General features: G+C 41.3%; 1 long non-coding RNA gene across 1 annotated transcript in view; it reads right to left on the reverse strand.

Moving 5' to 3' along the window:
• The window catches only part of LOC142069843 (uncharacterized), a 42712-nt gene extending 19638 nt beyond the window's left edge, over nucleotides 1-23074 (reverse strand). The window contains exon 1 of the long non-coding RNA XR_012665816.1: nucleotides 22952-23074. This is a non-coding gene — a long non-coding RNA (uncharacterized LOC142069843). The remainder of the gene's footprint in view (nucleotides 1-22951) is intronic.
• Between the last annotated feature and the right edge of the window lie 2234 nt (nucleotides 23075-25308).

Below are 25308 nucleotides of genomic sequence, written 5' to 3' on the forward strand. Positions count from 1 at the left end.
GACATACCCTTAGACTCAAATCTCTGCTCCCAATCAGGCAGAGCAGGAGTTTGAAAACAGGTCTTCTATATCCCAGGTGAGTGTCCTAACTGCTGGGCTATTGGCTGTAACAGGATGGGGGTCTCTCTCTCTCTTCTTTTTTTTTTTTTTGCAACAAAGAGCTGACCAGACATAACTCCATGAGAAGTTCCTTGTGGAGCCACAATTGAAAAGCAGCATTTCTCCCCAGGCTCTCATTTCATTTAGGCCTCTACATCTGTAACCCCTCCTCCCCTTTCCTCTTAATTTCATTGCTGGCTAGTTTAGGCAGCTGCCCTCACAGATTGCTGGCTTTTGTAAATGCTTTCGTAGGCACCTGACTCTCCTTATACAATGCACAGGGAGCCTGGGCACCTCCCCCAAGGCTGTGAATTCCACTGGGTTGCAGGTCACCTAGAAGTTATAACACCTAAATCCTCTTTGTGAATCTATCCCTCTGAGTTTCAGTGCTGAGTCCCTAAAACGAGGAAAATAGAACAGAAATGTAGGACAGGAAGGGACCTCAATAGATCATCTAGTCCAATCCGCTTCACTGAGGGAGGACTAAGTATTATCTAGTCCATCCATGACAGGTGTCTAACCTGTTTTTAAAAACCTCCAATGACAGATTCCACAACCTCCCTAGATAATTTGTTCTAGTGCTTAACTACCCTCAGTTAGAAAAATTTTCCTAATGTCTAACCTAAATCTCCCTCACTATAATTTAAGTCTTCTTCTCCTGCCCTCATTGGTTAAAGAGAACTATTTATTTTCCTCCTCTTTATAACAGCCCTTTTACATACTTGAAGACTGTTATGTCATCAGTCTTCTCTTCTCCACACTAAACAAACCCAGTTTTTCCAATCTTTCCTCATAGGTCACACTTTCTAGACCTTTGATCATTGTGTGTTGCTCTCCTCTGGACTTTCTCCATTTTTTCCACATCTTTCCTGAAGTGGTGTCCAGAACTGGATGCAATACTCAGTTGAGGTCTTATCAGTGCTTCATAGTCTTAATTACAACACTCCATCTAAATACTTCCTAACTAGATATGGAACTTTTATGTCACTGTGGTTTGGTATACACCTCATATAGGCTCTGAATGGGCTAATGTGGTCCTGAGAGGCCAACTAACATAGCAGGCTGCACTTGGAGGGCTAGCCAGACTTAACTGATCATGAAGCTCAGCTGGGTCAGAGCAGGCTGCGTAATATAAAGAGAGGAAGTTTGTAGCACAAAAAGGCTTATGGCTGTGTGTAATGCAGCTATTTGAATAAATCCAGCCAATTTAAAAATGAAAATGTTTGATCTGTGTGCAGTGAGATTGGGACAGTTAGTCCCAGGATATTAAAGAGACAAGGTGGATCAGGTAATATCTTTTATTGAAACAAGTTCTGTTGGTGAAAGACAAGCTTTTGAGATTTTGATCCAATAAATGATATTACCTCACCCAACTTCTCTCTAATGTTAGATCTGACATTTTGGGCTAAAATCAGATAAAATAGTGCAGATAAGAATACTTGACAAATATACAAGGAATTTTGGAAAATAAGCAGATAGAATGTCGCCCAACAACATAAATTTCTCAATCTGTTAGGGTTAAAATGTAGGTAAAATATGTAAGTGAAAAGACTAGAAGAGATTAAGATTTATAATTATGGGGCAGTAAATTATACCTAGAAAATCATCCCTCCAGATGTGAATTTAGAATTATATAATAAAATAAAATAAAAGGAAAAGAAAAAGTCATCCTACATAACAGATAAAGTTTGAGTTTTTATGTGGTAAATGGAGTCACCATCACCAAATATATACTGACAGATATAAAGATGAGAAAATAAGTAGAGTGAGAGCAGACTTTTGTATCCCTGAGACTGGAGTTTAGAACTCTAAAAGCATATCTAAAATTTTGTGGTTATTATGACAGCTGAATTGGTGGGAATAATGTTAGTATTAAAATGCATAAGGGATATATGACGTTGCACTCCATATGTTTTATGGAAATATGCTAATGAGTGTACATATAATGTAACTGGAATGTGCTTCATGCAAAAGGTCTCTTGTAAGGTATCATTACAAAGCTTATGATCTTCTGAGTATGTTCATCCTATTCATTTGCATGTATTATTTCTATGTCTGGAGTTAGGAGAATAAGATATAAACTTGTATTACTGATGTAAACATGTTAAGTGGAAGCCATTAAGGGTGCTTCAGAATCAATGAACTGTGAATGGATTTGTTTACCTGCAAGCCTTCCTGTGTAGGTGTCTCCCAGTTACTAGGCTGTGAAGAAGGAGGTCTTACAATGACATGTGATCATGTCACCTGAACTGGAATCCATCTTAAACCTGGTGCTTTTCCATTTAGAAAGAGGGGTGGGAGTCCAGAGAGACAAAGGATTCCTGCCTTGCAACAAAGCTATAAAACAGGGTGGAACAGAACATGAGAAATCCCCTAGTTACCACCTGAGCTGCAACTAACAAGGGCTGTACCTGGGAAAGGATTAAGAAGTAGTCTAGTCTGTGAAAGAAGCTTACTGGAACATCTGAGGGTGAGATTTACCTGTATTCCATTTCTTAAATGTATTAGGCTTTGACTTGCATGTTTTATTTTGCTTGGTAACTTACTTTGTTCTGTCTGTTATTACTTGAAACCACTTAAATCCTACTTTTTATACTTAATAAAATCACTTTTGTTTATTAGTAAACCCAGAGTAAGTGATTAATACCTGGGGGAGCAAACAACTGTGCATCTCTCTCTAACAGTGTTATAGAGGTATGAGTTTACCCTGTTTAAGCTTTATACAGAGTAAAATGGATTTATTTGGGGTTTGGACCATAGAATATCAGAGTTGGAAGGGACTTCAGGACGTCATCTAGTCCAACCCCCTGCTCAAAGCAGGACCAATCCCCAACTAAATCATCCCAGCCAGGGCTTTGTCAAGCCTGACCTTAAAAACCTCAAAGGATGTTTGAGATAATGTCCCTAGGTAATGCATTCCAGTGCTTCACCACCCTCCTAGTGAAAAAGTTTTTCCTAATATCCATTCTAAACCTCCCCAATCCAGATGAGGTTTGAAATCACAACCTCAGCATCACTGCTCTATAAATACTGTGTGCTAACCCACTGGGCCACTGGAGGTCAACCAGATCCCATTGGGAGCTGGGTGTCTGGGTGCTGGAGACAGGAGTACTTGCTGAGCTATTTTCAGTTAAGTCTGCAGCTTTGGTGGTGTGGTTCAGACACTGGGTCTGTGTTGCAGCAGACTGGCATGTCTGGCTTAACAAGGCAGGGTTCTGGAGTCCAAAGCTGGCAAAGAAAATGGGCTCAGAGGTAGTTTCAGCACATCAGGTGACAGTCCCAAGGGGGTCTCTGTGACCAAACCCGTCACAGGACATATGGCCTATCACAGCTATTATTTTTTTCAGATTCGCTATCAGGTATACTGGCAATTAAAAGGGATACTTCAGAATGCAGGAGAGATTTCATAAATGAAATATTGGCTTTGACAACAGAGATAGTATGCTCAGGTGTGAACATAGTAGTAGCCTGCTTATAATGCTGGGATACCTGGCAACGAAATAGCAGATAGGGAAGCAAACAATGCTTTAACAATGAAGAAATTGATCTCAAGATTCCTTTGAGTAAGAAGGAATTCAAAGTAAAAAAAAAAGTTTGAAAAGGCAGGGCAACAAATGTGGACCAAAGAGAGAGAACGGAACGTTTCTATGAAGTATGTCCCAAAATAGAGGATACTCTGAAGTTATGCAAGAATCAGTGAAGTCCTTAGATTTAAACTATTAACTGGTCACTGTGGCTTGAATAATTTATTTTTACTGAATAGACATAAAGATGGATTACATAAGGTGTAATGTTAAAGAAACAATTGATCACCTGATATGGGAATGCAGGGTGAGTTCCCGGGGAAGACAGGTCTTTTATGAAGAATTTATGGTGACAAAATACACTAACAGGGGTTTAGTGAGAGTATAGGAAAAGTGGCATAACATTAGAAAAGCTTTACTATGATGATTTTTAAGGATATAGAGCAGGATAAGACTGTAGTGACATGAATGTACTAGAATATAATTGGTGGTGGTTATAGACTCAGTAGGTGAGTCTGCTTTACCATAAAACATAAGAAAAGGGCTGTAAGGAGAGAGTCTGTTGTCATTCTCTGGGAAGAGAGGGTTAGGGAGGCAGAAGCTCTGGGGAAAAAAGGAAGCTCTGGGATCCTAGCCAGGCTAGAAGAAGGCTGGGAAGAAAAGTTGGGTGACAGGGGAAGGGAACTGGACTCTGAGACAAGGGTAGGATTGGGTGAGGTCTTTGAAAAAGGAGTTAAGCCCTGAACAAGAAGCAAGGCTAGGAAAGTTGGGCTAAGGAAGAAGGCCAGTATGAAAGGGGAAAGGAACACTAGAGGGTTTTGGATGATGGAGCTTGTGCCCTGAGACTGTCCCTGAAAGGAGAAGGCAGCTGGGAAGAAGAAGACTCTTAAAGCAGGCCTGGGAGAAGAGAAGCTTCAGAGAAGATGTCCTGAGGGTCAGTGTCTCAGGAGGAGCTGGGCCCCCAAGGAGAAGGCCCTGGGAGGCAGCCCTGTGATAGAGTGAAGAGGGACTCTGCAGAGCCTGAAGTCGTGTGAAAAGTGTGCAGAGGATTGTTTCTGGTAAAGACAGAAAAGTTTTTGTTCATTTGAGTTAGGCCATTATTAACCCAAAGGGATGGGCTAAATTGTGACCTGGCTGGAGGACCAAGTCACAGGAAGAGAAATGACTGCAGTGCCAGTTGGTAGGGGTTGTCAGGTAAGGAGAGACCCATTACTGGCCACTAGAAGGCACTCCAGCAGTGAGTTCACTATCTTGAAAACCCCCATTCCCTTAGCATCTGAACACCTCACAAGAGTCTTTCGTGTACTTGTCCTGAAAACACCCCTCTGTGATCCCAGTGCTCTTATCCCCTTTTGCAAGTAGGGAAATGAGCCACAGAGAGGTTAAGAGACTTGCTCAGAGTCCTAGATCACTTAAGAAGCCTGTGGTGGAGCAGGGACATGAACCCTAGTTCCCCCAATCCTAGGCAGGTACCCTAACCACTATACCATCTTTCCTTTCTTGGTTTTTTGTTTTCCTTGTGTATGTAGATAATGTATCTTGGGCAGGTGCTGTCCTTTAATATGTATTTGTACAATACTCCTATGGGACCTCAGTAGAAGATTTTATTGTTAAGAACAGTAGTAGTAACATTATTGCATTTGTACAGAAATGGATGAACGTATCTTGTATATTCCTCATTCATTGTGTTTGGATGAATGCACCAACAAAAATCAGGATAATTTGTCCTTTGGAATAAGCAAATCTGGGTGCATGGTGGTGGTTGCTTTGTGAATTTTAGGTGCCAGTGCTGGAATCTGTAAATGAGCCTTGTGTGGGATGATGGCATTTTTGCCGTTTTCACACCTTAATAAGAAGTAGAGTTTCATGGCTCTTTTGAAGCTCCCCCAAATATTAGATGTTCATCCATTTTTGTTGTGTCTACTTCTAAAAGCTCTAGTGGCATAAGGGAGTGATTAATTATGCCCTGCTTCATCTGTTCCATGAATCAGCAAGACATGTTTCAGAGGAACAGCCGTGTTAGTCTGTATTCGCAAAAAGAAAAGGAGTACTTGTGGCACCTTAGAGACTAACCAATTTATTTGAGCATGAGCTTTCGTGAGCTACAGCTCACTTCATCAGATGTATACCGTGGAAACTGCAGCAGACTTTATATACACACAGAGAATATGAAACAATACCTCCTCCCACCCCACTGTCCTGCTGGTAATAGCTTATCTAAAGTGATCAACAGGTGGGCCATTTCCAGCACAAATCCAGGTTTTCTCACCCTCCACCCCCCCACACAAATTCACTCTCCTGCTGGTGCTAGCCCATCCAAAGTGACAACTCTCTACATAATCAAGTCGGGCTATTTCCTGCATAGATCCAGGTTTTCTCACATCCCCCCCACCCCCATACACACACAAACTCACTCTCCTGCTGGTAATAGCTCATCTAAACTGACCACTCTCCAAGTTTAAATCCAAGTTAAACCAGAACATCTGGGGGGGGGGGGGGTTAGGAAAAAACAAGAGGAAACAGGCTACCTTGCATAATGACTTAGCCACTCCCAGTCTCTATTTAAGCCTAAATTAATAGTATCCAATTTGCAAATGAATTCCAATTCAGCAGTTTCTCGCTGGAGTCTGGATTTGAAGTTTTTTTGTTTTAAGATAGCGACCTTCATGTCTGTGATTGCGTGACCAGAGAGATTGAAGTGTTCTCCGACTGGTTTATGAATGTTATAATTCTTGACATCTGATTTGTGTCCATTTATTCTTTTACGTAGAGACTGTCCAGTTTGACCAATGTACATGGCAGAGGGGCATTGCTGGCACATGATGGCATATATCACATTGGTGGATGTGCAGGTGAACGAGCCTCTAATAGTGTGGCTGATGTTATTAGGCCCTGTGATGGTGTCCCCTGAATAGATATGTGGGCACAATTGGCAACGGGCTTTGTTGCAAGGATAAGTTCCTGGGTTAGTGGTTCTGTTGTGTGGTATGTGGTTGTTGGTGAGTATTTGCTTCAGGTTGCGGGGCTGTCTGTAGGCAAGGACTGGCCTGTCTCCCAAGACTTGTGAGAGTGTTGGGTCATCCTTTAGGATAGGTTGTAGATCCTTAATAATGCGTTGGAGGGGTTTTAGTTGGGGGCTGAAGGTGACCGTTAGTGGCGTTCTGTTATTTTCTTTGTTAGGCCTGTCCTGTAGTAGGTAACTTCTGGGAACTCTTCTGGCTCTATCAATCTGTTTCTTTACTTCTGCAGGTGGGTATTGTAGTTGTAAGAAAGCTTGACAGAGATCTTGTAGGTGTTTGTCTCTGTCTGAGGGGTTGGAGCAAATGCGGTTGTATTGCAGAGCTTGGCTGTAGACGATGGATCGTGTGGTGTGGTCAGGGTGAAAGCTGGAGGCATGCAGGTAGGAATAGCGGTCAGTAGGTTTCCGGTATAGGGTGGTGTTTATGTGGCCATTGTTTATTAGCACTGTAGTGTCCAGGAAGTGGATCTCTTGTGTGGACTGGACCAGGCTGAGGTTGGTGGTGGGATGGAAATTGTTGAAATCATGGTGGAATTCCTCAAGGGCTTCTTTTCCATGGGTCCAGATGATGAAGATGTCATCAATATAGCGCAAGTAGAGTAGGGGCTTTAGGGGACGAGAGCTGAGGAAGCGTTGTTCTAAATCAGCCATAAAAATGTTGGCATACTGTGGGGCCATGCGGGTACCCATAGCAGTGTCGCTGATCTGAAGGTATACATTGATGTGATTTTATAATTGATAAAAAGTCTTTATATTGGCACAGCATGTTTAGTCTGTAATATTTAATAACTGACCAAAATACTCATTTACTTTGAATTTCCTCTTAAACCTTTGTAATGGCAAATTAATGCTGCCTTTGTATTTTAAACTAGATAGTGGAGGGTTGTAGTGTCCTTCCTCTGATCAGTAGTAACTACTTTCAGTGAATAGCAAATCTAAATTTCAACTCTCCACAGCAGAATGGTGGGGGAGTTACTAAAATGATTCATAGTGGCTTGAAAGTATTTAAAGAACAGCATTTAAGCACTTTATCCAAAGCCCATTAATGGAAAGATACTGGTGTGTGTGTGTGTGTGTAATAATTATTTGCCTTAAACATACATACTAGTTCCACATAGCTGTGTATGTTTGTCATTTTAAATTAAAAAGTGCTGGGGTAATGAAGAGAGTCTATATTTATTTGTATCCCATCTAATACAGCAGGGTCCTTTGGGCACCATTATAATATAGATATTTAGTAGTATTAATAGTGACATTCTAATATCTTGATTCTGACTCAGAATCATAACACCATAAGTGTTGTGAGTGAAAACACAAAATGGAGAAATTGAGCTTTAATCAACTTCTCTGTACTTTTGAACTCATTAAATTAATCCTGGCTGAGTAATACTTATGTCAATTACTATTTCCTTGATCCTCTGCACCCTCCTAGAAGGTCTTTTCTGAAGCCATTCAGCTTCCTCTTAAGCTGCCTCCATCTTTCACCAATATTTGATTTAACAATCATTTTTCATCAGCTTTTCTGCAAAGCCCACTCTAGGGGGCTTAACCTTGCCTCTTAGGGAAGTATTGGAATAAAAATAATGATGTCCTATTAAAGTTATTCCTAATAAGACCATTTCATCTCTGCCCTTAGGTACCCTTCAGAAACAATATGCTAATACGCGATAGATACCTTTCCTAGGGTCTGTTGCTGACACTAGTGTGCTGAGGTACCTTCTCCTTTGTCTGTTTTCTATCAGTCTGTACAACTTCTCTTCCCCTCTTCATTCTTCTTTTTAAATGTTTGCTTCTTTGTTTCCTTTCCCTTAGTGCTAAGGAAAACAATATCTTAGAAGATGTCATGGATCAAAAATAAAATGGCAGGGTGTTATGCAGAGAATTACCGTAGCTTAAGGATAATAATTACCTAAAAGAGTCAGAAAGGAATTTCCTATTTTATAGCACTGCATAATTGGCTAAGTGAGTTACATGTTTCTTTCACCTTGCTCTGATACTGGATTAGATTTTTTCTTGTACTTAAATCTTTGCTGGAGGAAATGATAAAAAAATGATCTAGAAAGAGGCACTTATGAGCCCACAAAATGCATTTTCTTCTGTGTGGTTGATAAGAGTCCTTTTGATAAAGGTTGGCTAGATGAAAGCCATTCTGATAATGCCAAGTGATATGTATGAAAGAACTCTACAGTAGTTCGTTTCTAAGCCAGGCACCGCTCACAGGAGGAACTCCCAGGATGTGAAATGGCATTGATAGCATTCTTCACTAAGATATTGGCAATGTCGTGAATTTCCCTTCAGATCTAGAACTTCTCCTTGAACAGTAAAATCAACTTCAGAATGACAGGAGAAAAACAAAACGTGAAATGCTATAATTTTTCTCAGGATATTGCGCATTTTAGTATAGCCCCTATTTCAAGTCTGTCAGCTCCTGGAACTACTGACTTTCTAGAGGGTCCTATCCAATGGACTACAACAATAAAGACTCCAGAGGTGTTGGTCACCATTTCCAAGCAATCTTGAAGCCAGGTGTGGAGACAGAATGCATTAGAAACTTGTATTGTAGCTTGTCAGGAGCATTATTCATAGATTCCAATGCCAGAAGGGATTGTCGTGATCATCTAGTCTCACACTCAGTATAACACAGGCCATCAAACTTCCCCAAAATAATTCCTAAAGCATTTCTTTTAGAAAAAAATCCACTCTTCATTTAATAATTGTTAGTGATATGAACTCCACTAGAACACTGGGTAAATTATTCCAATGTTTAATTAATCTCACCATTAAACATTTACACCTTCCAGTCTGAATTTTTCTAGCTTCAACTTCCAACTATTGGATCCTATTATACCTTTGTTTGCTAGATGGAAGAACCCATTATTAAATATTTGTTCCCCATGCAGATACTTATTGATTGCAATCACATCATCCCTTAACCTTCTCTTTGCTAAGCTAAATTGATTGAGCATTTTGACTCTATCACTATAAGGTATGTTTTCTAGTCCTTTAATCATGTGTATGACTCTTCTCTGAACCATCTCCACTTTATCAACATGTGTGTTGATTTGTGGGCACCAGAACAGGACACAATATTCCAGCACAGGTCACACTAATGCCAAATACAGAGGTGAAATAACCTCTCTACAACTACTCAAGATTACCCTGATTATGCATCCCAGAATCACATTAGCTCTTTTGACCACAGTGTCAGACTGGGAGCTCATGTTCTCCTGATTAGCCACCACGACCCCCAGATCTCTGAATGCTGTTACTAGAATATATTTTAAGACCATGTAAAGGGGATAAACAGATCTGTCCGTGACAAAGGAATGAGAGTTTACCTCAATTTACATATTAGCAGTAAACAAAGCTATGGAGCTCAACTAGCAGGGGTTATCCTGATCCTGAACTTGAAAAACAGAGAAGTAACATGATTCCTGAACCCCAGAGAGACACAGGAGACTGAATCCCACAGGAGGCCTACCTGACTTGTAAAACAAAATCATTCCTTGAGGCACTTGAGGAACACAGAGAGAGACTTCATCTTTATCTTTCACCTTAGAAGAAAAAGGCACCAAGCAATTTGATCTCTGTGATGGATCCTGGCCAAGCAGGCAAGTAAAAGCTGGAAATGAAACTGCATGAGAGAAACTATGTTGAACAAAGACTGTATCTTGCTAGATTAAGTTTGAGTCTTTTAGATGTGTATTTTCATTTTTCTTTGCTTGTAACCATTTCTGTCGTTTATCCTTGTCATTTGGTATCACTTAATCCATGTTCTTTTGTTAATTATTTGTCTTGCTTTCATTATAAATCAGCGCCAAGTTCAGTAAAGTGTGTGCTTCTGGAAAGCTAGCTACTTGGAGTATTTTACTGTCTCTGAAGAGGCAGAAAACTTAACACTTTCTCTGTGAGAACTGGTCATTGCAGTAGGATGATTTAGGGGGAAATTTGGGACTGGAAAGGTACTAAGGTAAGACTGTAAGGAATAGCCAGGTTGAGCAAAGCCAGACTGAGGCTTGTGAGCTGCTGGCAGGCTGTCGGGGTCAGAGCTCTGGACAAAAGCTGTACAGTCAGAAGATACCCCAAGTTACAAGGCAGATGGTGATCAAACTCCTTACTGGCCTGCGTGAAACCCAAAAATACCATAGGTATTCTCTGAATATAGCTCTGCATTATTATATATTTAAATTGTGTTGCGGTTGCTCAGATAAATCACATGACATTGTTTCAGAGTAGCAGCCGTGCTAGTCTGTATTCACAAAAAGAAAAGGAGTACCTGTGGCACCTTAGAGACTAAGCAATTTATTTGAGCATAAGCTTTCATGGGCTACAGCTCACTTCATTGGATGCATAAAGTGGGAAGTACAGTGAGGAGTTTTTATATACACAGGGACCATGAAAAAAATACACATTGTAAGGAGAGTGATCACTTAAGATGAGCTATTACAAGCAGGAGAGTGGGGTGGGGGAGAGAAAACCTTTTGAAGTGATAATCAAGGTGGGCCATTTCCAGCACATTTCCAGAAGTTAACAAGAACGTCTGAGGAACAGTGGGGTGGGGGGGTGGAGGACTAAACAAGGGAAAATAGTTTTACTTAGTATAATGACTCAACCACTCCCAGTCTCTATTCAAGTCTAAGTTAATTGTATCCAATCTGCAAATTAATTCCAATTCAGCAGTCTCTCGTTGGAGTCTATCCTTCAACAAAAAACTTTGAAAACAGACTCCAAGGAGAGACTGCTGAATTGGAATTAATTTGCAAATTGGATACGATTAACTTAGGCTTGAATAGAGACTGGGAGGGGTTGAGTCATAATACTAAGTAAAACTATTTCCCCTTGTTTATTCCTTCCCCCCCCCCCCCCCCCCCGTTCCTCAGACGTGGGCCATTTCCAGGAGTTATCACTTCAAAAGGTTCTCTCCCCCCCACCCCACTCTCCTGCTGGTAATAGCTCATCTTATGTGTATTTTTTCATGGTCTGGGTGTATATAAAATCTCCTCACTGTAGTTCCCACTTTATGCATCCGATGAAGTGATCTGTAGCTCACGAAAGCTTATGCTCAAATAAATTGCTTAGTCTAAGTTGCCACAAGTACTCCTTTTCTTTTTATGATATTGTTTCTATTCCATGACTGAACTAGCACACAAGCAACTGCTTGTGTAACCCACACACCTTTTGGTTGTGGTGTTTTATCCCATCTAGTGGCACCGAGACCACTTAGAGAGAGAGAGATTAACGAGTCTGCTCTACAGCCTGAGCTAACAGCCAGTTGGCTTTTAGCTCATGCAGTAGAGGTTCATGCACTAAGCTCCAGAGGTCCCCAGATCGATCATGCCCACCAATGACCGGGGTCTGTCAGTATTACAAGTGGGGGCTCATCTGGGATTTCAAGTGGGAAGTCTCTGAAGCTCGGGACATGCTTCCTCAGCTAGGGCAAGTATGTAACCCACACACCTCCTGGGTGTGAGGTTCTGTCTCATCTAGTGGCACCAAGACCACTTAAAGAGAGATAAAATGAGTCAGCTCCGCAGCCTCAGCTAAGTGCCATCTGGCTTTTAGCTCATCCAGTAGAGGCTCATGCATGAAGCTCCAGAGACCCCAGGTTCGATCCTGCCTGCTGACAACCAGGGTCTGACGCTGTTACACTTGCATGTGTAAATCAAATATTCAGTCCCACATGTGACTGAAAAAAATCTGCTTTCTGTGAATGTTATCACATGAATATTCATGGACAGAATAGAAAAGGGGTATGAATATGACAAACAAAATAATTAGATTGGGAGAGACGATTCATGTAAATTCTTTTTTGGAGGCATTCACCTGGCTGTAATTATAATACTGTGATGACAGGCGTCCCTAGTTGATACAGTTACATATAACTTTAGACTTTATTTTTCTTAACATATAAGCATGATTTTTAGTATTTTAATAATTGCAGCACTTGATCTTGTTACACAGTACTCCTTGGAAAGAAGCTGTGGCAGGTAGCAGTTTTCACTTTGCTTTATTCTTTACATTGGGAGGCAAGGGAGGCAATCATTGGAACAGGACAGCTTCCTAGAAACTGGGTATTGGTGAGTGGGCTGAGATTTCAGAAAGGAGGCATTGTTTGGCTGGTTTTTTTTTTTTTGATGCCTCTAAGGCAGTGGGTTCCTTACCAGCCTGTGAAATTATCAGCCAGACTGAATTAGTCTGTAGCCCTTAGTTCTGGGCTAGCCATAGACTTACGAAAAGGAAAATAAACAGCTGGCGTTTTGTACCCAGTCATGAATCCCAGGGCTTACCCCCGGATTCCTACTTCCTCCAGGACTACTGCAGGAGCCAGTCCTTTCCTGCAGCTTCTCCCTGTCATCCCCTCTCAAATGAGCCACTTGCTGACTTTTATAATAACTTAACTCCCTTCCCAGATGGTTCTGATAACTGACCAGGGCTGGCTGCCCTAGGCCTCTGGCCATTAAAGGGGTGGGCCAAACTGTTACACTGCCTTTGTTTCAGGACTGGTGTATATGTGTAAACATATATGTAAGCAGAGACAGGGTGGGCTCCACCCTGACATCTGGTGGTGAGGTGTGGCAAGTTGTGGAAAAGAACTTCAGGGGCTGATCTCATTTGCATAGGCACACCCACCCCGCCTAGAATGAGGCCATAACTGCCCAAATGGTCACTTTGGCTGCTGTGGGATCCCCAGTGTCTCTGTTATTGGGGCGGGAAGAATAAATTGTTAGTACCCTGATTATGGGAACTGTGCTTGGAACTGTACTTGGCCTTTTTGTTATGATGGAGGACTCACCATCAACTGAGTAGCACTCACTAGGCAAGGGACATGGGTTCCAAAACTCTGTGAATTGAGAGAGACTTGAGACAGGTATTAGTGCCTGGTGGTGTAGGCCCTTTTGTGAGGGCCTGAAGCACCAATTGCACCTCTGTCTCTCTCCACTGTGGAATGTCAGAGCTAATTTTGGGTCTATTAAGAGTTTTGTTACAGGTACTGTGCTGAATTCACTTCAGCCTTATGGTGCACCAGCACTAAGGCTCCCACTACTATGAGCTGAAATCACTCAGAGCTGAAATCACTGAGCACTGTGTCAAGTAGTGGGGAGCCGGAAGATCTAGTGTGCAGCGGAGACAGCGGGGTGAGCAGAGCTGTTTGTGAGACGGCGAGCTGAGCGGAGCCGGTCGTGAGACAGCGGTGTGTTCGTGAGACGGCAAGCTGAGCGGAGCTGTTCGTGAGACGGCGAGCTGTGCAGAGCAGAGCCGGTCGTGGTGGAGCGGAGCAGAGCCCTGTGGGGCAGTCAGCTTCAGGACATGTAAGGTGCCCCTTACCTCTTTCCCCCACACCCAACTTGGCCTGGCAGAAGGGTTACATATAGAATATATCACAATCTGCATTACCGATTTCTTCTCCTCTGAGCAGCTAAACAGCAAGGCCTCAGAATTCTGCTACCTAAGACTAGAATTACCAGTGCCAGCAATGGTAAATGGGTGTTGGAAAACGGGGCTACAATATTCTGAATTTCTCCATGCTGGTTTCGCATTCTTGGTTTAGAATGCAAGCTGTCCCTTTCCAGGCTTATTTTTCTAACAGCCTGAATTGCACAGTTCCTTCTTTTGTATTGCTAGCTAGCTAATCTGAGCACATTCCTCTGCTTTTCAAGTGCTACATGAGGTCTGAGCAAGTATGCAGTCTGAGCAGATGGAGTGTAGCACATTTTTTTACACTCCTTCTACTGAGTGCTTATAGAGTGTTTATACCTAAAATTGTGTCAAATTATGTTAATTAGCACTGAAAAGATACTCTTAGTTTGAAATGTTTAAAAACATTCAGATTGTATTCTGTGTGTTCACATGGGGCCTGCTCCTACTAAAGGAAGTGGCAAAGCTCACATTCATTTTGGGAGCACTCAGCCCCGTGATGTTCTTGTCCATGGTCATTGGAGGATGTTGTGTTTTCACTGAGCCCTTGGAGCAGAAGGACTTGAAAGCTGTTGAACGGTGAGTTTCTGCATTTCAGGGACAGAAAACAGGTACAATGGATCACAGCTTCATAGGAGCCCCTTACAGAGGTGGGTTTTATGATGAGCTTGGAGAAGAATAGAGCTACATGGATCCCTGATTGTCTCCACTGAATGTTTACACTGCTGCTCCATGTAGGTAAAATTGTATAACTTAGCCACTATCTATGATCTACACCAGGGATCAGCAACCTTTGGCACACAGCCTGTCAGGGAAATCTGCTGGCTGGCCAGGCCTCTTTATTTACCTGCAGCGTCCACAGGTTCAGCTGACTGCAGCTCCCACTGGCCATGGTTTGCCGTTCCAAGCCAATGGGGGCTGTGAGAAGTGGTGTGGACCAAGGGATGTGCTGGCCTCTGCTTCCCGCAGCCCCCATTGGCCTGGAACGGCAAACCATGGCCAGTGGGAGCTGCAATCAGCAACCTGATGATGCTGCAGGTAAACAAACTGTTCTGGCCCGCCAGCGGGTTTCCCTGATGGGCTGCGTGCCAAAGTTTGCTGATCCCTGACCTACGCCATCCCAGGGGGAGGGCATAGAAGGAACTTTGCTGCAGGGAGGCAGAATATCTGCTTAAGAGTCCTTGTGCATAGGAAGAGGAGTTTCTGCCTGCTGTACCACCCCTAGGCTTGCCTGGCTAGCCCTGAAGACCAATACAAGGTGTTTATTTTTGCTATTTGCTTCCCCCCTAGAGACAATGATGGATTCGTGTCTACAACATGCTATGAGAGAATGCACTCCTGGTTTCCTGGGGTCCAAAATGCTAAAGTGCTACGAGCTGCTTTTATACTAAGCATATGGTTCTTTTAAGAAGAGACATAATTTTGTTGACATGTTCTGCCTTGTGGCATATTAAATATGTTGCACAAACTAAAAGGGTGTGAAGCACTGAGGGATCTTAAAAAAACAATTTCTGGGGGAGAGATGATTTAAAGTTTCCCAAATGTTTCTTTTGTGCCTCACCTTGTACCTTTAGAATGTTTCTAGAATCCTTACCTGAACAGTAGTGAAGACAATGCCTTGCTAATGCCACTTCTAATATTTGAGATATTTCTTTTTCTTTCCAAGTATTACATTCAGAGCAAGAGTGCAACGAATCTAATACATAGTAATGGAACATGGCCATAGCCTTTCAGAAAGGTGTTCAGAGAGGGAAATAAAAAAAAGAAAGGTTGAATTGTGTCTTTAGGCATAGCCCTTAAGAAGGTGTGGTGGATACACTGCATCCTGCAGCAGTTACTCAGAGAGGCTCAGTGACACTTCCCTGAGCCACTTCTGGTTTGGAGGGGTCAATAATCTGCTACAGACACTTTTACAGAGCACAACATCCTTAACCTCTCATATCCAATCAGCTCTGCTGTCCAGCATATTATGGGAGATGGAGCTGTAACTTTGCCCTTCTTCCCAGTTTAGGGAACAATGCATGCATAGCCCTTGCTGTCCAGCCTGTCTAACAAGGCTATACGGAGGAGTAGGTGGGATGACACTTATTAGGGGGCTTATTCCTTCACCCACTTACTTCCCTGGTCCTTCTTGCATGAACAGAGCAACAATACCCAAAATCCAAAGGTGCAAACAATTCAATGTTTATTGGGGTGAACTTCCAGCAAGCATGATTCCAGTTTCCTTCCTTAGTATCCCCCTTCCCAGCTCTGACACCACAGAGCCTTACACCTGTGTCCCTGTTCCCATTCCTGCCCTTAGCCAAACATGATTCCAATTTCCCCAGCCCCATTCCCTGTTCCCATTTCCCCTTTTAGCAAAACATGATTCTGATTTCCTTACCCCCATTCGCTGTTCCCATTTCCCTCACCTGCATGCCCACCCCCACCCACTTCCTCATTGACTACAGATTATATAGTAAAACTTGAGTTTGGCTTAGCTATACCTTAACCAATCATTTTCCTGAAATTTAACTAACCGATCCTAAAATATTGTAACATGATTATGTAACCAATTATATCCCACCACCTTAATTAGTTTACACCCAGCAAAATTAATTATACAACAGACAGGAACAATCACAGAACCAGACAGAGATTATACAGACAAACAATAGCAAAGTGGGAACTATAATGACAAAAAAATACAGAAGTGAGGATTTTACATCCCAGTATTGATAAGTGAGTTCTTGCCAGACAGGATGCTGTTTCCTTTTACATTTTCTAGGCACTTCCCTTTCTCTGGAGGTGACAGGCATTATCAGGACAGGATTGTATTCCTAACAGCCCAATAGCACCTTCTTTCAATGTAACTAGTTTGGAATGTGAGGATGTGACTGTTCGCTTCCTAGCTTATGGCTGCCTTTGCTGCTTAGCCAAAGGCCTTAGCCTAAGAACAGGGCCTCAAACTGTCACAGTAAGAGAAGGCCCTTACACCAGCAGACAGTGATTTTGATTCTCTTTTATACCTCTAGAACTAGCCAAGTGATAAGAATACACCTAAATTCTTAAAGTACAGGCCTTTGCAGACAGGCCTGAATATCTATATCCTAACACTCACTAAACTGTGTAAAAGCACTACACAAACTTGAGGATGAGTCAATTAGAAAAATATGTATTTCAGAACAATACTTTGCCTTTTAAACTATGGCAATAAAATAAATGTACAGTTTCTTCTGATATTAGAGGCATGATAAAGTCCTTATTCTTTCTTACTTTTAAAAAGGCATTTAAAAAAAAAACATTGAAATTGCTATTGTTCTAGGTATTTTACGACCATGTAAAAATGAGGTTCCTGCTACACCTCACATACAGTCTAAAGTACAGTCATGATTTGACAAGTGAAGGTTACAAAAAAAGAAGGTGGACAGGTGCAGGACAATGATGATATGATTTTGTGCTTGTGCTTAGTTTACACACCTGTAGAGTCTGCTCTAATGAATATTACTGCAAACTATAGTACAATTGCTACCCTTAAAAATTGCCAATTTTGGCTAAGATAATGAATTGGTATGGTTACTTCAGCATATTCTTATTTCCCCTGTATGTAGTGTAGGGACTACCAGCTTGCTGAAAATACTACAGATACTGAGAGAATGTTATCATTCAAAGGTATGATTGGCAAGCTTTTAATACATCCCATGGGCTCTCTTAAATGAAACTTATCTGAGTGTTTCTCATTGTTGAAACTCAAAGCTGGATAGTGTCTGACAAGCAGACAAGTTAGCTATTGTATATAGGGAGCAGAAGACGACAACTGAACATTTGTTCATTAGGAGCCCAATCCAACTCCATTGAACTCCCTGAGAATCTTTCCACTAACTTAAATAGGAGATTGATCAGCCCCTTGGTGGCTCTCTTCTTTGTTCATATTAAGTTCTACTACCCAAAATAATAATAAATAATACATAATAGTTAATTAATAACTGATATCAAATGATTCTCGGTATGAATTGTCCTGTTATAAATTAGAAGAATATCTGTTACTCGATTTTGTTTCTTTATCAATAAGATATCAAATAATTTCAGTTAACCAAATTTATTAACCCCTGAGTGTTAGTCAAAGATCAGCCAGCAAAAATATAGAAAGATAAAGGTTAAATACTTTACCTTTCCATTGACTTAGGGATAAAATGAGCAGCATCAACTGTTCTGGAAATATAAGTCACTGCTGAGGAATATATATATCTATCTTAGGCTGTTATGAGCACAAAGCTCTCCTAAATTAGTTTGTGTCATTCTTACTCTGATATTTTCATTCCCATGCAGTCTGCACTTGCTATTCAAGATTGTTAGAAATTTGTACCTAGTTTCTAGCAACAATTATATCAGTTGCTTATTATTTTCACAGACTGTAGCAAAATACTGCTTTATCTCTGTGTGTGTGAAGAACAAATGCTCTCACACAGTTTAATATATTTCATTATAGAGGATGCTAGGGAAAATAGTTCACTTTAGCATAAGTATGGATTCTCTTAACAATAAATAGGCTACATTTTGGTAACTATTATAATGCTATATAATTTCAAGTTGCAAAATCTTAACAGTTATACTTTTCTCTGTGTGGGTGGACAAGATTCAGCTACTAAATTCAAAGGCACATGAAGGGCCATTCTTGGCAACACAGCTTTGACAACAACAACGTACTATTGACTAACCATGACTGAAGTATTACAAAAAGAAAAGGAGGACTTGTGGCACCTTAGAGACTAACCAATTTATTTGAGCATAAGCTTTCGTGAGCTACAGCTCACTTCATCGGATGTAGCTCACAAAAGCTTATGCTCAAATAAATTGGTTAGTCTCTAAGGTGCCACAAGTACTCCTTTTCTTTTTGCGAATACAGACTAACACGGCTGTTACTCTGAAACCTGAAGTATTACAGTGCATGCTACATTTATTCACAGGTGCATTCCAGTAATATAGATTGCTTCTTAAATTATATAAGGGACAGAAGGTACAGCAGGAAACTAAACTAACATTTTAACTTTTATTCTTTCAATTTTTCTGTTAGTCAATTCTCTCAGATACATAAGTGAAGCCAGGAGGCATGTGACCTTTTCCTTGCAAATTCTCAACCTTGATTTCCATCCCACATATCCCAAGTAGTGCTGTTTGAGAAAAAAGATTCAGATTTGATAAATTAAATAGCAGTTGTATTGTGTACTGCAGGCCTTTGTCCTTGAATAACTACCTTAGGGACAAGGTGATCACATGTTGGGACTGTCAACCCAGAGGCAAAAGATGGTGACTTTAAACTTACAGTAGACTTGGTAGATAGCATAACATTTGTGAGGAAAAAACCTCAGCAAAGATTTATGAGGGAGAGCTGTAGCAAGGTCTCCTTTCTCAGGCATTTCAGTGTCTCTTCAGACTGCTTTCTAATTGTGCATATGCAACTTAGTGCAAATACTTGCCTCTAATTCTACTTCTTTGAAGATACAATGGGGGGATTTAAATTCACTGACTTTATTGGACTGACTGCTCTTGGGCCATAGCTCCCTAACATGAGGTAGGTGGGAGCTTCACTAATTTGTCTCTTTGACAAACTCCACAGGCATCACTTCAACTCTTGAGCTGGAATGCAAGTTGGAAATCCAAGATGGCCCCCCATGTATTCGTGTGCCCACTACATACTCATAATGTTGATTGTTCTCCTACAATAAACCACTGTGAGATGGGTTAAGCAGAGTGAATTAAAGCTGGGCAGGAAATGGATATTCTGTTTTGTGGGAAATTCTATGACTGATATTTTTCCTTCAGAAATTGAATAAAAACAAAATGTTGAAATTTAGGGGGAAAATTTAAAAAGTCATTTTGGGTTGATCGAAATGTTTCATTTTGATAAAATGAAAACGCTTGTTCTAAGTTTGCCTTCAAACATTGTGAAGTGTATTTTTATATAAAAGATTTAATTTTGAAATGAAAAACTGAAAAGTTGTTCTAAAAATGATAAAAATGTTGCAACATTATCAAAATGTTTCGTGCGTGGGTAGGGGGAATGGTGATTCTAAAGAAATTTTGTTGAGGCTGACTTGTGTTAGGGGGGTTATTCCTTCACCCACTTACTTCCCTGGTCCTTCTCGCATGAACAGGGAGCAACAATACCCGAAGTCCAAAGGTGCAAACAATTAGATGTTTATTGGGGTGAACTTCCAGCAAGCATGATTCCAGTTTCCTTCCTTAGTATCATCCTTCCCAGCTCTGACACCACAGAGCCTTACACCTGTGTCCCTGTTCCCATTCCTGCCCTTAGGCAAACCTGATTCCAATTTCTCCACCCCCATTCCCTGTTCCCATCCCCCGCCCACACTTCCTGACTGACTGCAGACTATATAGTAAAACTTGAGTTCTGCTTAGCTATACCTTAACCAATCATTTTCCTGAAATTTAACTAACCAATGCTAACATATTGTAACATGATTATGTAACCAACCAACCAACCCACCACCTTAATTAGTTTACACCCAGCAAAATAAATTATACAACAGACAGGAACAGTCACAGAACCAGACAGAGATTATACAGACAAACAATAGCAAAGTGGGAACTATAATGACAAAACAATACAGAAGTGAGGATTTCACATCCCAGCTATTGATAAGTGAGTTCTTGCCAGACAGGATGCTATCAAACTAAGTTTCCTTTTACATTTTCTAGGCACTTCCCTTTCTCTGGAGGCGATAGGCACTATCAGGACAGGATTGTATTCCTAACAGCCCAATAGCACCTTCTTTCAATGTGACTAGTTTGAAATGCGAGGACCTGACAATTCGCTTCCCAGCTTATGGCTGCCTCTGCTGTTTAGCCAAAGGCCTTAGCCTAAGAACAGGGCCTCAGACTGTCACAGTAAGAGAAGGCCCTTACACCGGCAGACAGTGATTTTGATTCTTTTTTATACCTTGTCAAGGTTTCTCCCCCACTCTGAACTCTAGGGTACAGATGTGGGGACTTGCATGAAAAACCTCCTAAGCTTATCTTTACCAGCTTAGGTCAAAACTTCCCCAAGGTACAAAATATTACACCCGTTATCCTTGGAATGGCCGCTACCACCACCAAACTAATACTGGTTACTGGGGAAGAGCTGTTTGGACGCATCTTTCCCCCCAAAATACTTCCCAAAACCTTGCACCCCACTTCCTGGACAAGGTTTGGTAAAAAGCCTCACCAATTTGCCTAGGTGACTACAGACCCAGACCCTTGGATCTTAAGAACAATGAACAATCCTCCCAACACTTGCACCCCCCCCTCTCCTGGGAAATGTTGGATAAAAAGCCTCACCAATTTGCATAGGTGACCACAGACCCAAACCCTTGGATCTGAGAACAATGAAAAAGCATTCAGTTTTTTACAAGAAGACTTTTAATAAAAAATAGCAGTAAATAGAAATAAAGAAATCCCCCCTGTAAAATCAGGATGGTCGATATCTTACAGGGTAATTAGATTCAAAAACATAGAGAACCCCTCTAGGCAAAACCTTAAGTTACAAAAAAAGTACACAGACAGAAATAGTTATTCTATTCAGCACAATTCTTTTCTCAGCCATTTAAAGAAATCATAATCTAACACATACCTAGCTAGATTACTTACTAAAAGTTCTAAGCCTCCATTCCTGTTCTGTCCCTGGCAAGAGCAGCACACAGACCCTTTGTTTCTCTCCCTCCTCCCAGCTTTTGAAAGTATCTTGTCTCCTCATTGGTCATTTTGGTCAGGTGCCAGCGAGGTTACCTTTAGCTTCTTAACCCTTTACAGGTGAGAGGAGCTTTCCCCTGGCCAGGAGGGATTTCAAAGGGGTTTACCCTTCCCTTTATATTTTATAAGAATATTTTATAAGAATACACCTAAATTCTTAAGAGTATAGGCCTTTACAGACAAGCCTGAATATCTATATCCTAACAACTTGTTTTTCTAAAGGTTTCAATTTTGACAGAAATGTCATTTTGATGAAAAATTTGCAACCAGCTCTACAGCTAATGCAGAACCCTGGGTCATCATGAACAAAGGTTACAATTTCCCATGTGCACCAGTTCTGCAGCTGTTCTCCCTTCCATGCAGCAAAGCTACGGTGATTCCACTGCATTGTAAAGGCTTCTTCCTATAACCTTTTTACCTTGATAACACAATGTCACCCTATTGTTACCCCTAAATTTGGTCCCAAGGCACCCTAATAATGGCTTGCCCATGACCATAAACCAAATGTTAATTTTTCCCCACCCAAATGTGTAACAAGGGATGGCTCACCCTACTATACGAATTGCCAGGGTTTTACCAGGAGGTTTGTCTTTGACCCACAGTGGACTCCCCAGGGTACGCTAATCCTGCTAACCTGTGGGAGGACATGGATATAGCCCTCTGCTCCAAGGATTGACATTCAAGCAGTAATTCTTCAAAAACAAGGCATCATTTATTTAAAAGAACTCATCAGTTACAATACATTCAATATAGCAAGAAAAAATACACTATAATTTATAAGACATTATAGAATTCATTCATTCATGGAGAATTATACACTAAAGTGGCATAGTATAATGGAATACATAGGAGACACAGACTATATGCGGTTACAATGTAATACCTGAGGTAGATTGAGACCCTTCAGACATATGTATAAAGTATTACAGTATAATACTAAATCTACTATGATGTAACATGCAGAACTTCTATACCTATGTATTAGAGAACATTTCAACATTACGTACCAATGAAGCATTTACTATTTAACACTGACATTCTGTGAGCGCTGGACAAACAATCACAGAACACGTGGGGTGGATCGCACTCAAACTCAGGTATCCAGTTTTATTTACATGCACACCCAGTCATTCTCTAGAATGAAACATAAAATCAGACTTACACTCTGTCTTCTATCAATCCTTCTCACACGTCTCTGGTCCTTCTGCTCTATCTAAGATGCCACTGCTGCTGTGCTCGCTGCTGTTTTTTTTCTCCGCTCTACTGTCTTTCACTCTCCTGCTGCTGTTCTGCTCTTCTCCTGCCTTCTCCACCACCCACTCTTCTTTGCTCTAATACCCAACCCAATCCTGCTGTCAGCCTTATATTCAGTTTCTGGCCTTCTCTGATTGGTTCACTAATTAGCATGGATCCTCCCTGCATGGGTGGCAACAGCTCAGCCAATCACCCTTGCCTGTCACTGGAGCTGAACCTCCTCCTTATCCCTCCCTTCAGGTATTTTGCAGTGAGTGGAGTCATACCTGCTGAACTTTATTTCACCCCTGTTTCTTATCTGTTATTGGTTGATTTGACCTGAGTCCTCCATTTTGGATTTTGAGCTCTAAACTGTCATTATTTATTCCTTAAGCCTTAATTCTAAAACGAACTACTGTTTTATGCAAGCTAAAGCATTATGATACTGTCACCACCTTTGTTATGCCAATTGGGGGAGATAAGCTTTTAATGATGTGTCTCTTCCTCTCCAGCTGCCTCAGGGCATGTCTCTGTCCTGGGTGCTGCAAATTTTTACACAGGATGAGAGCAGCTTAAAAAAAAACCCCGCTTGTATCACTATCTCCCCTGGTGTGAATTTGAATTCTCCATTGAAGTAATTGATATATGCATGGAATTATTCTAGTGTAAATGAGATTAGAATCTGTCCCTGTTGCATTTTCATAAACAAGGAGAGTAAAATAAAATAAAAATTGAAATATTCATTTAAGAAAATTGTTGGCCAGATAAGGTTTGCACAGGAACAAATTCTGCCCACAGACAGTTGGGTACCTTATTAAATTGTGTAGGCAACCGATGGTCATAGTAAGTTAGAAAGAATGCTTTCTTGTGTTGCTTAATATTAGTATGTAGGCTTGTTTTCCAGCCTGAGATAGAATTTTGGGTTTGACTTTTTGACACTTTTACATCTTTTACTAATATACTAATATTATACTAATATACTTATATTTACTTATACTAATATGTGCCTGGCTCTTCTCTCAAGGCAAGGTCAAGCAACCAGTTGAGAGGGGCAAAGCGGGATTGGGGAGAAGGCATAAAACACTAAAAGGCCAAAGAAATGCCTGTCCCTGACCATAGCACAACCTCATTCCTCACCCCTCCCATGGGATACAAAAGAGGTGGGACGAAGACCCTAGACTCATGACCCTCCAAACGGAACATGACCATAAGTTGTAAGGGGTGGGACGAAGGACGTGCATTGCACGTATATTTGGGCCTGCTAAGAAGGAGGAGGTGGGAAATGGAAATGGGGAATAGGAAATGGGCACACAGGCAAGGCTCTGAGGTGTCAGAGCATGGAAGGGGGACGATAGGTAAACACTCTGTGGCATCAGAGCTGGGAATGGAACACTGGGAGACAGACTCTGTTGGTGTGTAGAGCAGGGATCAGCAACCTTTGGCACGTGGCCCGCCAGGGTAAGCTCCCTAGAGAGCCAGGCCGGTTTGTTCACCTGCCGCGTCCACAGGTTTGGCTGATCGCAGCTCCCACTGTCCGTGGTTCTCCGTCCCAGGCCAATAGGGGCTGCAGGAAGCGGCAGCCGGTACATCCCTTGGTCTGCGCTCTAACACTTAATGTAAGTGTACAATAAATAAAAATCTATACTACTGTACATGAATTTAATCATTTCACACACAACCCTGAGTGACCTTAGTAACTCTATCTTAAATCCATTGGCCAGGTCATATTTCCTGATCCATTTACCAATACTGAATTTTTTATCAAAAGCCATTGCCTTGCCATTTGTTCAAAAGAAATCAATAAAAATAAAGTGACATTTGTGTTAGATGCAGCATTTGCAGTATGATTTTTGCCATCAAAAAAAGCAAAGTTTTTAAGTAGGAACATTTTGTTACAGGAAGGTATATTTTTTAAAGTATGTCCTTTGTACAGACATTTTAAGTAGCTATTTAAACCTCTCCCTGGATATTCAGTAGGGTTGTACCATAAAGTACTGTCAGGCAGAGCAGCTGCAAATGGATTTGAGAGTGTACTTGTAGCTCACAGACTGGTGGAGAATGGGAGGCTCCCTGAAGTTAAAAGCATACTTTGAATCCTTGAGATGAGGAAACAAAGAAATGCAGTTTCCCCCAGCTATGGGAAAAATCACAATATATTTAAACAAACCAAAAAATTCAGCTTCGAATATACATTTTGCTGTCACAAGTGAAGCTTGTACACTAATGAAAACTGAGCTATCCTCAGTCAGGAAGCAGAGGAATCTGTCAGCCTGTCCGTTCCTTTGG

The sequence above is a fragment of the Caretta caretta genome, chromosome 1, assembly GCF_965140235.1.
Source record: "Caretta caretta isolate rCarCar2 chromosome 1, rCarCar1.hap1, whole genome shotgun sequence".
In the NCBI taxonomy this organism is placed as follows: Eukaryota; Metazoa; Chordata; order Testudines; family Cheloniidae; genus Caretta; species Caretta caretta.